Here is a 14,653-nt window from a genome sequence, read left to right as displayed (position 1 = left end):
TCCGGTTTTCTTTCCTTGACCTTCTGACCTGGCTGCAATTTAATGTTGCTTTACTTCCAAAACCATTCCTCTTCCTATTTAACCCTAAACCAATGCAGCATACAAAATTCCACAACAATGCGTGGGGTATTCTCTAGTTTGATAAGCACCTTAAATCCATACAAAACATGCAAAAGAAAATGTACCTACTATGTAGACAAACCTAAGCTAGCCTACTACCCGTCGTTGTTGGGGATGTCGACAATCTCCTGTGGCACCTCGGCTTAGAGAGACCGGAACACCCCGTATTCCAGCCCAAAGATAAAGTCTTCTGGAATACGGCACTGCTTGGCATGGAACAAATCAACTTTTCATTACAAATGATACAGATACAAGGGTTCCGATATCACAACAAATTACGTCCGCATGGCGACACTATGCCTGCTCAGGTTGCTCTATGCTAGCAGTAGAACAACTCTTAGCAGCGGAATAACTTCTAGCAGCGGAATGACGACGAAAGCGATGGATATCACTCCGCAGGGGCTCTGGCTGGAACGCTTATCCTAGCTCACAAACTCGGGATCCTCGACAGTCAAGCAAACACGGCATGACCTGCAAACTGGATGACACACCAGGTGAGTACTTTGAATGTACTCGCAAGCTCACAACAACCAAAAGCAATCAAGACAAGCAACAACATGACATTTACACGTTAATCGTCCATGATAAGCATGATACTACTAGAACAACAAGAACAAGGCATGAGCATGTTAACCATAGCACAACTAAAACCATATGAGATGAACATAGCATGAACTTATGAGCATGATGATATTAGCATGCATCATGTTTAAACTATCATGATTCAACTTACTCTGTTCGTGGTTACCTTGTAACCACCACATGTACCACTTACCATCGTGGACATCACACGATCACCTCAGGATCAAATCAAGCTTGGTATTAACAATACCGTAGTAATCATTTCCTGACCACAAGAAGCTTGATCCTTACCCGTGATTATCGCATACCACCACAAACATCAACCAGCTTCGGTATCCATGATACCACTGTGATCCTCTCATGATCACATAAAGATCAACCAACTTCTTTCCTCATTGAACCTGGGTTGTTATTATTCAAATTTTTATTACTGTTAACCCATAGTGTAACCTACTACGAACTGGGCCCATATCCGTGGGCGCGGCTATCGATAGATTATACACTCTACAGAGGTTAGTACATTGTACCGACACCATGGAACCCAAGCCTCGTACTCCCATTTGAGTGTACCAACAGCGTTCCGACAAAACCGATCTATTGCATGACACTCTCCCGGCCACTCTGACCAACTCCTCTTTTGGGCTAAGTCATGGGTGGCCTCGATGTCACCTCATGACACCCAACAACCACCGTCGTGGCAAAACATAAACGGTCCCAAACGGGGACAAAATCGCGCAAACAAATCGGGCACACAAGGCTTATACCGGCCTACCTGATCAGGGTAGCGCACATGTATAACTTTCCCTAGTTGGAGGCACCGGCGAGAGGTGTGACAATAAACCCAATCAGCCCCCCCCCCCATAAGGCAAGTGTGGCTGCACTGGTCAGCTAGATTCGATGGCACTATGACTCAGCCAATAGATGTTCAAGTTGTATTAAAGTCCGATTTAACGTTAATGTAATTAGCCGGGTCACAATAACATGATGGACTAACAATGCATATGAGCAGGATATCAACATGAGCATGAGTGAGCAACATCACTATTTAACATATCAGCAACAACAAATCATTTACCCTCCTAGATGCACATGAGCATGGCATAGCAATGATCACAATTATAATAACAACACTACATATGAACATAGCATGACCACTAGCATTGGGAATATTTACCAGAAAAGAACATGATAATAATACTAGCAAGTAACCATTTAAATAATAGATGCAAAATGATCATATCATAAAGATAAGCATGGATTCACGAGCATATATAGTGATAGCAAAAGTTTATGATGTTCTTTTACCGGAGCATGGAGACCCTTTATATAGTGATAGCAAAAGAGCCCGTAGGTTGCACGGTGTATGCATAATCTAGTCACTGATGCTTCACTACGGAGCAAACACCGGACTTCAAGCCCCCTCCTCTTGTGTCGGTCATGGATGTCGCTGAGTTGAGCCACTGTGACATAATAAGGCAGTGACTGAAAACTGTCATCTTCCTGAGAAGTGGGAGGGCGACTCCTACTCGTGGCTAGAATTTCCTCCTTTTGATACGTCCATATATACATGTTAAATTGTTAATGTTAATAATCTCACGCTTGTAGTGAATCAGTATATAATTGCATATATCATGAATAGTCTAGAGGTTTGGAGGGGTTCTAGAATAATCTGTTTCCCGGAAAAAAGGAGAAACATCTGGACTATTAGTGTTTTGGAGGTTGGTTGGGCACAATACGTCTCAGTCTCAATCTCAACCTTATATTTCAGATCGGACGGTATATATAGCCTGAAGGCAGACACACCATCATCATCAACTCGTATTTTTATAGGAGTAAAGATTCATAAAATATTAACATGCACAAACAATTTATTATTTTCAAGTAGGAAACCATGGCTACTGCAAGACCATTATGCAAGTGGCTGTCGTGGCTTGCTTGGGAATGAAGAGCTCACCGGGAAGAAGTGCGCAAGGATCGCGGAAAGATTTGCCGGAAACAGTTCTCTCTCGGAGGGGCTAGATAAGGGCAAGGGTAATATGGTCATTTCCAGTATGTGAACACATAGTGAAAATGGTACCAAAAGAATGGGCTTGAGGAGACAAAGATGTGGGCTTTAGATTCACCTGATTCGGAGCTACGGTCGTGGAGATATAGACGTTTGAAGTCTAGGGACCAATCTGTAAAAGAAACTTCACCAACAGGTCCCTGTCTGGAAAAACTGAAAACATATTCAGTCAAAACACGCTTTGTGCAAAGGAAAACACACTTTCAGCCGTAGTACAAAGGAAATACGCTTTCCGGGGTGGAAAATACATTCCTGCCTAAATAACACCGAAGTGCGCTTTTGAGAGGGGGAGACGGATCTGACAGAGTACGCTTCCACTTATGCACCTGGGCCCATACTGGTCAACAACCAAAGGCCGACAAGTGGGGCCGAGGGGGGAGGCGGGGCCCGCCTGGCCAGCTGGGCGGGGTGTCGTCGTCTTCATCTCGATCGCCCATGGAGCAGAGGGAGGCTGCGGTTGCCGGCGCTCACCCGGCCGGCTCCGGTGGAGCTCGGACCACCGGAGCGCTCAGCGGAGAGGGCCGCACCCGCATGGAGGGAACTCGCCCACCGGAGAGCCCTGGAGCAAGGAGGGCTTCGGCCGTGGCGGAGGAAGGCGTCGGGCACCGGAGGAGTCGCGAGCAGAGGCCATTGGAGGAGTAGGAGAGGTGCAGGGCTGGCTCCGGGGTGGTTGTGGAGGCCTCTGGTGGTGGTTTAGTGGAGGGAGAAGCTCTGCGTTGAGCGGATTTAGGAGGAGGATGCTGGCGGCCATGGTGGCAATGGAGGGGAACAGGGGCTCCTCGAGCTCGGTGGAGTGGTTGGGCGGGGTTCTGGGAGGATGAGGACGCTGCTGGGGAGCTCGAAGAAGTGCGGGGTGACCTATTTATAGCTCAGCTGAGCCAGGGGTGAGCTCAGCCGTGGTGATGCGTGTGCCGTCGCGCTGGCGCGAGCAGAGCCACGGGGAGGGAGGGGAGGCATGTCCAGAGGCTTCACGGGGGAGTAGGAGAACTCGAGCGAGCTCGAGAAGACTCGGGAGAGCACAGGCAAGCGTACATGGTGACGACAGGGGTAGCAGATCACGAGCGCGCTCGACGGCGACCTAACGACATCATGATAGGATGGGGCAGGGGCAGGGAGGTGACCGCACGAGCATGAGGGAGCTGTTGGACATGCCTAGGCACACGAGAACGATGAGCAGAGAAGGGGTCAGGACTAGAAGACGCGGCCAACGGCGGCAGAGCGCGCGCACTGTTATGCCAGTAGCGCGGTCACCGTGTGCACCAACGCATGTACGATGACTAAGCTCGGTCGACCGTGTTGAGTGTGTTGTCCTTCCAACATAGATCATTTCTGTGGTGATTACTCGATCAGGGGCACTATGGTTAGATGGGAGTGATCACCTGAAGTTTGCTGTAGCAAACTTGACTGCATCACTATGATCAACATGGAAGGGCTAAGGGACAAACTTGATGTCTTGGGAGGTTTAGGATAGGAAAAACTACATTCATATTAATTTGGAGAAGATTAGGACTCATATTTAATATAGTTGCTTTGCAACTACCAAATCTGGTCCAGAAAATGAATCATGAAGTGGCACTCATATAGAGTGTTGCCTTGGGCTGAAAATGGGCATGGAAGGATGATTTAGTCATATGGAGGTAACATAATAATTTCATACCATTTGGACAAGCCAAAGTAGTACTTCCTTCATAATGCACCTCTTTGAACAGAATCTAAAAAAATAGCTGAGGGAAATTGGATAGATAAAATGAGCCAAAATTTGGTGGAGATATGTTATATGTGTAGGAGCATGTCCTGGTAAATGTTCAGCAATAATGAAGCAATATAAACTATAGTTGCTTCACAACCTGAAAATCGGACGAGAAACCAAGATTTGATGCTGAGCTCACATAGAGTGATGACATGAGCTCAAATTTGGAGGAGAGTCATTATTTGAGAATACTGAGAATCTTGCAAAATTTCAGCTCATTTGGATTGTACTTCCTTCACAAGGCCTCTGCTTAAACAGAAACTTTGAAAAATTGCTTAGGAATATTCACTGGGTAAATTGAGTTGAATTTTGACAGGAGGCAATGATATGGATAGGAAAGAGTGCCAAAAAAGTTTGGGGGCAAACAAGCAAAGGTAAATGACACTTCCTTCTCAAAAAGTCACTTAGGGCAGAATAGGAAAGGAATATTTGTGAATTATGTTTGAACATGACAAGGAAGGATTTTGACATATCTTTGAAAGATATGTCCCAAAGGATTTGTGATAATTTTGTGGGAGTCAAAAACACGAGAGAAAGGTAGGTTGCTTCACAACCTAGGGAAAAAGGATTATTCCTTTAATAAAAAAGGAATATTCCCAATAAAAAGGATATTGAGATTTGGGCAAGGATGAAAATGACATGATCTTGGGTTGGTTATGAGGATGACAAGCCACTTTGGAGACTGAGAAGAGGTGATCTTCCTGAGTTTCTAGACCACATAGCCACGGAAAAAGAAATTTCAAACAAAATCCTCAGAAAATCAAAAGAAAAAGAAAGGGCAAAAAAATCAGGGTGTGACATATCCTTGCCGGGGCTCCAGGTAGATGGTCGCCTGCCTCAACTCCGGCTCCTCCAGACCAGCGAACACCTTGTCGATCCCCTACACCCGCTAACAGAGGAAGCGGCAGTTGGACTCCACCTTCGCCTCTGACCGGATGGAGTTGAGGATGGCCACTTGCTATGCCGGCTCCTCCACCTGTGCCAGCTCATACTCTGTCAGCACCTCGAGCATGTCGAAGCCCGCAGGCGTCGGATCTGCCTCTCCGCCTACATGGCCACGTCCTCCTCCAGTTGTGCACCCTCCTCCTCCGGTTGTCCATCCTCCATGGCGGCATCCTACTCCACCATCGCCTTCGCGTCCTCCTCTCCCTCGACCTCCTCCTCTGGCTTCAGCGAGTCCATAGGCACGCGAGGACTCTGATAGGCGCATGCGTGCTATGCTCGATAACCTGATGGATTGGGTCTCTGGCTGGGCAAAGCTACATGACAAGATGAATGCCTCATTTGATAATGCTACCGGTGTCATCCGGGGACTAAGGAAGGACAAGGCGAAGCTTTGCACCGAGCGCGACCTACTGAGGGCGAAGCAGCACGAGGAGACCACTGCCTTGTTGAAGAGGACGGGTGTCATCATCAAGAATCTTATTGTGATGCCCCCGATTTGACCATACACTAATCATACACGCAAATGTGTACGATCAAGATCAGGGACTCACGGGAAGATATCACAACACAACTCTAGACACAAATTAAAATAGTACAAGCTTCATATTACAAGCCAGGGGCCTCGAGGGCTCGAATATAGAAGCTCGAATACACAAGAGTTAGCGGAAGCGACAATATCTGAGTACAAACATAAGGTTAGACAAGAGTGCCTTAAGAATGCAAACACAAAAGCAACAATGACCGAAGAGGAAAGGCCTCCTGCCTGGGACCTCCTAACTACTCCAAATCGTCAGTGGTCTCCACGTAGTAGTAGGCACCCTCGGGGTAGTAGTAGTCGGCGGGGGTGGCATCTGGCTCCTAGGATCCACCATCTGATCGCAGCAACCGGGTATAGGGGAAAAAGAGGTAGCAAAGCGACCGTGAGTACTCATCTAGAGTACTCACAAAGACTAACATCAAAACTATACTAAGTATGCATCAGTATCAAAGGAATGAGGCTGTATATGTGGATTGAACTGCAGAATGCCAGAAGAGAGGGGAAAGTCTAGCCTATCAAAGACTAGCATCTTCAAACATCTTGCAACATGTAGAAGAGTAAAGAATAGTATTTTAATATTAAACAAGCATGTTGTAATATTAATGCCCAGAGATCCTTCCTCGACTCCCTGTGGGAAAGCAATCCCTGAAGGAAATATGCCCTAGAGGCAATAATAAAGTTGTTATTTATATTTCCTTATATCATGATAAATGTTTATTATTCATGCTAGAATTGTATTAACCTGAAACTTGATACATGTGTGGATACATAGACAAAACGCAGTGTCCCTAGTAAGCCTCTACTAGACTAGCTTGTTAATCAAAGATGGTTAAGTTTCCTAGCCATAGACATGTGTTGTCATTTGATGAACGGGATCACATCATTAGGAGAATGATGTGATCACATCATTAGGAGAATGATGTGATGGACAAGACCCATCCATTAGCTTAGCATAATGATCGATAAGTTTTATTGCTAATACTTTCTTCATGACTTATACATATTCCTTTGACTATGAGGTTATGCAACTCCCGAATATCGGAGGAACACCTTGTGTGCTATCAAACGTCACAAGGTAACTGGGTGATTACAAAGATGCTCTACAGGTGTCTCTGAAGGTGTTTGTTGGGTTGGCATAGATCGAGATTAGGATTTGTCACTTCGAGTATCGGAGAGGTATATCTGGGCCCTCTCGATAATGCACATCATGATAAGCCTTGCAAGCAATGTGACTAATGAGTTAGTTGCGGGATAATGCATGATAGAACGAGTAAAGAGACTTGCCGGTAACGAGATTGAACTAGGTATGAAGATACCGACAGTCGAATCTCGGGCAAGTAACATACCGATGACAAAGGGAATCACATATGTTGTCATTGCGGTTTGACCGATAAAGATATTCGTAGAATATGTAGGAACCAATATGAGCATCCAGGTTCCGCTATTGGTTATTGATTGGAGATGTGTCTCGGTCATGTCTACATAATTCTCGAACCCGTAGGGTTCGACCGCTTAACGTTCGATGACGATTTGTATTATGAGTTATGTGTTTTGGTAACCGAAGATTGTTTGGAGTCCCGGATGAGATCACGAACATGACAAGGAGTCTCGAAATGGTCGAGAGGTAAATATTCATATATTGGACGATGGTATTCGGACAACGGAATGGTTCCGGAATGTTTCGGGTATTTTTCGAAGTACCGAGAGGTTACCGGAACCCCCCGGGGAAGTAATGGGCCTACATGGGCCATAGGGCAAAGAGAGGGAGCTCGCAGTGGGTGGCGCCCCCTCCATGGGCATTGGACAACGGGAGGGGGCGCGGCCCCCCTTTCCTTTCCCCTCTGCCTCTCCTTCTCTTTCCCCCTCCGAAAGAAAGGAAGGGGGGCCGACTAGAGTCCTAGTCGGTTTCCCCCCCATGGAGCGCCCCCTTGTGGCCGGCTTCCTCCCTCTCCTCCTTTATATACGGGGGCAGGGGGCACCCCAAAGCACAACAGTTGTTTCTTAGCCGTGTGCAGTGCCCCCCTCCACAGTTTTCTCCTCCAGTCATATTGTCGTAGTGCTTAAGCGAAGCCTTGCGCGGATTACATCACCATCACCGTCACCACACCGTCGTGCTGACGAAACTCTCCCTCGACAATTTGCTGGATCAAGAGTTCGAGGGACGTCATCGAGCTGAACGTGTGCTAAACTCGGAGGTGCCGTACGTTCGGTACTAGATCTGTTGGATCGCGAAGACGCTCGACTACATCAACTGCATTAACCTAACGCTTCTGCTTTCGGTCTACGAGTGTATGTGGACATACTCTCCCCCTCTCGTTGCTATGGATCTCCTAGATAGATCTTGCGTGTTCATAGGAATTTTTTTTGAAATTGCATGCTACATTCCCCAACAATCCCAGAGCCACATATCCATCACATATCTCAAGTATCCATTTCTAGTTGTAATAGATTAGGATACAAGTCATCCGTTACCGTGGACACGGTATTCGAATAGATAATCTTCCCTGCAGGGGTGCACCATGTTACCCAACATGCTTGATTACTCTGGCCGGACACACTTTTCTGAGTCAATGCTCGGCCTCGGCAGATCAACACGTCACAGCCCTACCTAGGCTCAGCAGAGAGGTCCCCACCATTCTACATCCTAAGCACTCCGGGGTCTTAGCCCCATCGCCCATTGCACTACGAGTCGTTGTGCGATGAAACAGGACGAGCACCACCTCATCATGGATGGCACTGGCCCGACATGCCCACAATGCCGAACTGGACGTCTGACAAAGCTTCGGCTGATACTGTAAGTGCATCTAGTGCCACCCCTAGTTGGTTTTGGAGTATTGACGACAAACCTAGTTGAGGGACTAATGTGTTTGTGAGAATTGCAGGATAACACAGGTAGAAGTCCCTCATTGATTCGGTTTTCCTACCAGAGATGACCCCTAAAAATGTATGAAGACATTGAAGTCAAAGGTGGTATGTGAATACATTCACATTGAAGACTATGACAAGAGAAGACATCGCGTGAAGACTATGGAGCGCGAAGACTTAGCAGTTTCGCCGTTCCGTGTTTTTCTTTGTTGAGTCATAGGAACCACCGTATTGTTAAGTGGGGTCCAAGAGAACCAGTCAGAATGACTGAAGTGATGCTTAACCAAAATCCTATGTCTTCGAGTGAAGACTATGAGAGCAAATCTTGTCCAGAGTTGGATAAGTCAGCTTTGCTTGTAGCCCAAGTAAAGTTGTCGTGTGTGTTTGAAATCTGACCGTTGGAACACGTGTCAGTTCCTTAGTGACCCAGGGTCATTTCGGACAAATCAAGCCGGGTTGCCTAGTGGCTATAAATAGCCCACCCCTACAACCATAAACGGTTGGCTGCTCAGACTTAGAGTACGGCTTTTGTCGTTTGAGAGCAACCCACCTCGAAGCCTTTGAGAGAGAATTCCTTGCGAGGATAAAGCCCTAACCACCCAGAGCCAAAGAGTGTTAGGCATCACTTAAGTCTTCCTATCTGTGTGACCTAAAGACTTAATACACTTGAGGACTGTGAATCCTCCAGCCGGTTAGGCGTCGCGTTCTGAGCATCCACGAGTCATTGTGGATCACTGGTGAACGAAGTCTGTGAAGGTTTGGAATTCTACCTTGAATACTTACCAGAGTGATTGGGCGAGGTCTGTGTGACCTTAGCTCAAGGGGAATACGGTGAGGACTAAGTGTCCTGAGCTGCGGTTCAGGACTAGGTGTCCGGGACTGTGTGTCCTCAGGTTTAAATACCTATCCGCCCTAACCAGACGTACAACTGTCACCGCAGTTGAAACTGGTCTACCAAACCTTTGTCTTCGTCCCGCACACTGGTTCTATCCTTCCCATCTCTTTATTTACAGTTGGCTCTTGTGAAGTCAGTGCCTATTTGCATTATCCATTTGTCTTCACTGTGTACCTGATCTTTACTGCCTAGCTGCTATTAGTCATTGTGCTTTCACTTCATTAAATACTTGACTATGATCTACCTAGTGTAGTCTACCTTCCGCTGCATGGTAATAGGTTCATTTCTATCATTTGTCTTCGAATCCATGTTTTGAAGACTTTCATAAAAATCGCCTATTCACCCCCCCCCTCTAGTCGATATAACGCATTTTCAATTGGTATCAGAGCAAGGTACTCTCTTATTCTGTGTGATTTTGGTTTAACCGCCTGGAGTTTTAGTTATGTCGACCACAGGAATGAAGACTGTGTCATGCCCCATCTTTGACGGTCACGAGTATCCCAAGTGGAAGGCCATGATGAAGAAGCGCCTCATGGCGAGAAACAGCGAGCCGTGGACCGTCAATGAGATTGGCCTGACCGATCTGTGCAAGATGGCGGAAGCTGATGACATTCGCAAGTACACTCTTCTCAACCTCACGGCGAAGGACATCATCTGCTCCCGTCTGTCTCAAAATTAGTTTAGGAATATCATGCATCTCGATCATGCGAAGCTTATCTGGGACCGTCACTCTCAGGTCTATGAAGGTCATCGAACTCGTCATGATCCTTGGTTTGAGGACTTTAAGGAATCTCTCAAAACGATGACATTCGAACCAGAATCATCATCTTCTGCATCATGCCTTATGGCAAAAGATGCTGAGGTAATTGAATGCTATCTATCTGAATCTAGTGGTGATGAATTTGGTGATGAATTTGGACCCAGCTATGCAAAACTTGCTTCCCTTGCCACTAAACAACAGAAAGCTATGGAACATATTCAAAAACTGTTAGACAAAAGCGATGACCTGTTGGACGCTGAAATGACTCGATATCAGTCCTTAATTGAAGACATAAAAAATCTTCATGTTAAGTATGAGGAACTTGGAAGTCGTCATGAAACGCTCTCGACAACTCATGAAAAGCTTTCCTATGATTATCTTCAAAGGAAGCAAGAACTCGAGAAATTGAGAGCGGCTCATGAAGATCTTCAAAAATAAAACGAGTCACTTCGCGCCGAACAGATCAGTTCAGCTCAGGAAGGATTTGAACCACCATGTCTTAAATGCATTGAGCGTGATAACGCTACTTCTGTTGTTGAATGTTCTACTGCTGCTACTATTGCAATATCTTCAACTGTTGATGTGGTAACTAACCCCTCTGCTAAGGATACCACTGCTATTGCTGATGAGAATGCTAGGTTGAATACACTGCTTGAAACAGGGATGTACAAAAGTCTCAAAGGGCATCAGACACTATGTGATGTCCTCAAAAGGCATATCCTGAGCCGAAACCCTAGGAAAGAGGGTGTTGGGTTCGAAAGGAAAATGAATGCTGATGGCTCTTACTGGAAACCTGAGCAGTACCCCAAAACCACATGGGTTGCTGCAAAGGAACCTTCAGCGGATCCATCCACCCTATCTGGCTTCACTTGTGCTAACCCCATTGTTATTGATGAATCCTTTGATGCAAACTATAAACTGTTTAAGAATCAGGATGGTGAAGTGTTTGCCAGGTATATTGGTACTAACTGCAGGAATGGACCGCCTATGAAGAAGATCTGGGTGCAGAAAAGGTGTTTGGAAAATCTTCCTGTGAATGTCATCATGACACCACAGGTGAAGAAGACAAACTCCAGACCACAGGCTTCATACGGTCCAAAGGCTTCATATAGACAGAGGACTCACCTGAGTCGCACTAACACAAATGTTTTGCAGGGAAGCCATACTCAGGCCTATGAATATGAGCGCGGTTCATCAAACCGCCATGTTCATAAGACCAAGAACTATTCTGCTTATTCTTATGAGTACTATTGTCCACCTGCAAGACTTTTTGCTAGGGCTCCAAAGCCAAAGTTCTCAGATGTTGCACTTAGACTCATTGCTTCGAAGCCACCCTTGAAGATGTGGGTGGCTAAGAAAGCTTAACTCTCTTTTGCAGGGAAAGGTCTCCAGCCGAAAACCAAAATCGTCTGACGCTATTGTTGGGGACCTTAAACATCTTGTAGGGCACAAGATCAAATGCCCAAATGGTCTTATTATGTACTTTGTTCTTGAATCGCTTGCTACTTACCCTATCAGTCCTAATCTCGATCTAAGCTTTAATAATCCACTAGTTTGTCAAATGTTTTTGCTTCACAATTCTCTTCGTGAAGCCTATCCCCCTAACTGCATTGTAGGGTACGACACCAACAGCTTCAGAATGAATTATTGATAGTGGGTGTACCAATCACATGACTGGCAAGCGAAGCCTTCTCATGGACTCAACCTTACGTCCATCTGACAAAAGTCACATCACATTTGCTGACACTGGTAAAAGCAAGGTATTGGGTCTAGGTAGAGTTGCAATCTCAAAGGATCAACACATGGATAAAGTCATGCTTGTCGAATCCCTTGGTTTCAACTTAATGTCTGTCTCAATGCTTTGCGATTTAAACATGATTGTGATGTTTGGAAAATATTGTTGCCTTGTTCTAATGGAATCTGACAAGTCTCTAGTGTTTGAAGGGTATCGGAAAGATGATTTGTACGTGGTAGATTTCTCAGCAGGACCACAACTTGCAGTATGTCTTCTAGCAAAAGCTTCTGAATACTGGCTCTGGCATCAGAGGCTAGGGCATGCTGGCATGAGGAACCTCCACACCCTTGCAAGGAAGAAGCATGTCATAGGCATCGAGGGCGTCAAGTTCAAGAAGGTTCACTTATGCGGTGCCTGTGAAGCAGGAAAGATGACGAGGGCCAAGCATCCCTCAAAGACAATCATGACAACGACTCAACCCTTCGAACTGCTCCACATGGATCTTTTCAGTCCCACTCATTACTCAACTCTCACTACTACTGCTTGTCTCTATGGCTTTGTCATTGTTGATAATTATTCAAGATATACTTGGGTGCATATAATCCTCTACAAGACTGAAGTGCAGGATGTCTTCAGACGCTTCGCCAATCGAGCAATGAACAACTATGGCGCCAAGATAAAGCACATCAGAAGTGACAATGGCACTGAATTAAAGAACACTGGCCTAGATACATATCTTGATACCTTAGGCATCACACATGAATTCTCAGCTCCGTACACGCCACAGCAGAATGGCATCGTCGAACGCAAGAATAGAACACTTATTGAGATGGCCCGGACGATGCTTGATGAATACAAGACTCCAAGAAAATTCTGGCCGGAAGCCATTGATACTGCATGCCATATCATCAACCGTGTTTATCTTCACAAGCTTCTGAACAAGACATCCTATGAGCTCCTTACTGGCAAGAAGCCAAATGTCAGTTACTTCAGAGTATTTGGCGCCAGGTGCTGGATCAAGGATCCACATTACACCTCAAAATTTGCACCAAAAGCACATGAGGGTTTTATGCTTGGATATGGAAAGGATTCGCACTCCTACAGAGTCTTCAACCTTTTTCACTATAAGGTGGTTGAAACAGTGGATGTGCGGTTTGATGAGACGAACGGCTCACAAAGAGAGCACCTGCCAAATGTGCTAGATGAAGTTCCATCCAGTGAATCAATCAAACTTATGGGAACTGGAGAAATCATACCGTCTGAAGCTCAGCCTGAAGAGGAACTTATCATCTCTGCACCTAATCAACCTGAAGACAATGCTCAGCCTGAAGACAATCCCTCTAACGATGACAATGATCAGCAAGAGCAAAATCTTCGTCCTGTACATCCTCGTGTTGCAAATGAAGTACAGATTGAGAGAATAATTGATAGCATCAATGCACCAGGTCCACTCACTCGTTCAAGGGCAACACAGCTAGCAAATTTCTGCGGGCACTTCACATTCGTCTCAATATCTGAACCCAAGAAAGTTGAAGAAGCCTTCATGGAACCTGAATGGATTCAAGCTATGCAATAAGAGCTTCAACAGTTTGAGCTGAATAATGTATGGGAACTGGTTAAACGTCCTGATCCTCGCAAGCACAATATAATAGGCACCAAATGGATATATCGCAACAAGCAAGATGAGCATGGTCAAGTTGTTAGAAACAAAGCTCGTCTCGTTGCTCAAGGGTACACTCAAGTTGAAGGGATTGACTTCGATGAAACATTTGCTCCTGTGGCTAGACTTGAAGCCATACGCATACTGTTGGCCTATGCAAATCATCATAACATTCTTCTGTATCAAATGGATGTGAAGAGCGCCTTTCTCAATGGCAAGATTGAAGAAGTGTACGTTGCACAATCGCCTGGCTTTGAAGATCCAAAACACCCTGACATGGTGTACAAGCTCAACAAGGCACTGTACGGCCTCAAACAAGCCCCTCGGGCTTGGTATGACACACTCAAATACTTCCTGAAGAGCAAAGGCTTCAAACCTGGTTCCCTCAACCCCACTCTCTTCACGAAGACATATGATGGTGAACTGTTTGTGTGCCAAATATATGTGGATGACATTATCTTCGGCTGCACCAATCAGAAATATAGTGAAGAGTTTGGATATATGATGCAAGAGCAATATCAGATGTCCATGATGGGTGAGCTGAAGTTCTTCCTTGGTCTTCAAATACATCAGCAACGCAACGGCATCTTCATATCTCAAGAGAAGTACCTCAAAGATTGCCTGAAGAAGTTTGGGATGCAAGACTGCAAAGGCTTCACAACACCAATGCGAGCCAAACATCATCTGGGTCCCGATGACAATGGTAAAGAGTTCGATCAAAAGGTAACCGCTCCATGA

At 45.7% G+C, this 14,653-nt stretch overlaps 1 long non-coding RNA gene across 1 annotated transcript; it reads right to left on the bottom strand.

Annotated features, from left to right (window-relative positions):
• Nucleotides 1–316: 316 nt before the first annotated feature.
• Nucleotides 317–3,976, bottom strand: LOC119317377. Its single transcript, XR_005153592.1, has 4 exons — nt 2,826–3,976; nt 2,657–2,717; nt 2,008–2,162; nt 317–598 (listed from the first exon to the last, which is right to left on the bottom strand). It is a non-coding gene; the product is annotated as an uncharacterized LOC119317377 (long non-coding RNA).
• Between the last annotated feature and the right edge of the window lie 10,677 nt (nt 3,977–14,653).

The sequence above is a fragment of the Triticum dicoccoides genome, chromosome 6A (assembly GCF_002162155.2).
Source record: "Triticum dicoccoides isolate Atlit2015 ecotype Zavitan chromosome 6A, WEW_v2.0, whole genome shotgun sequence".
Taxonomy (NCBI): Eukaryota; Viridiplantae; Streptophyta; class Magnoliopsida; order Poales; family Poaceae; genus Triticum; species Triticum dicoccoides.
Note: the sequence above shows the minus strand (reverse complement) of the source record. Positions and strands in the feature narration are given on the sequence as shown.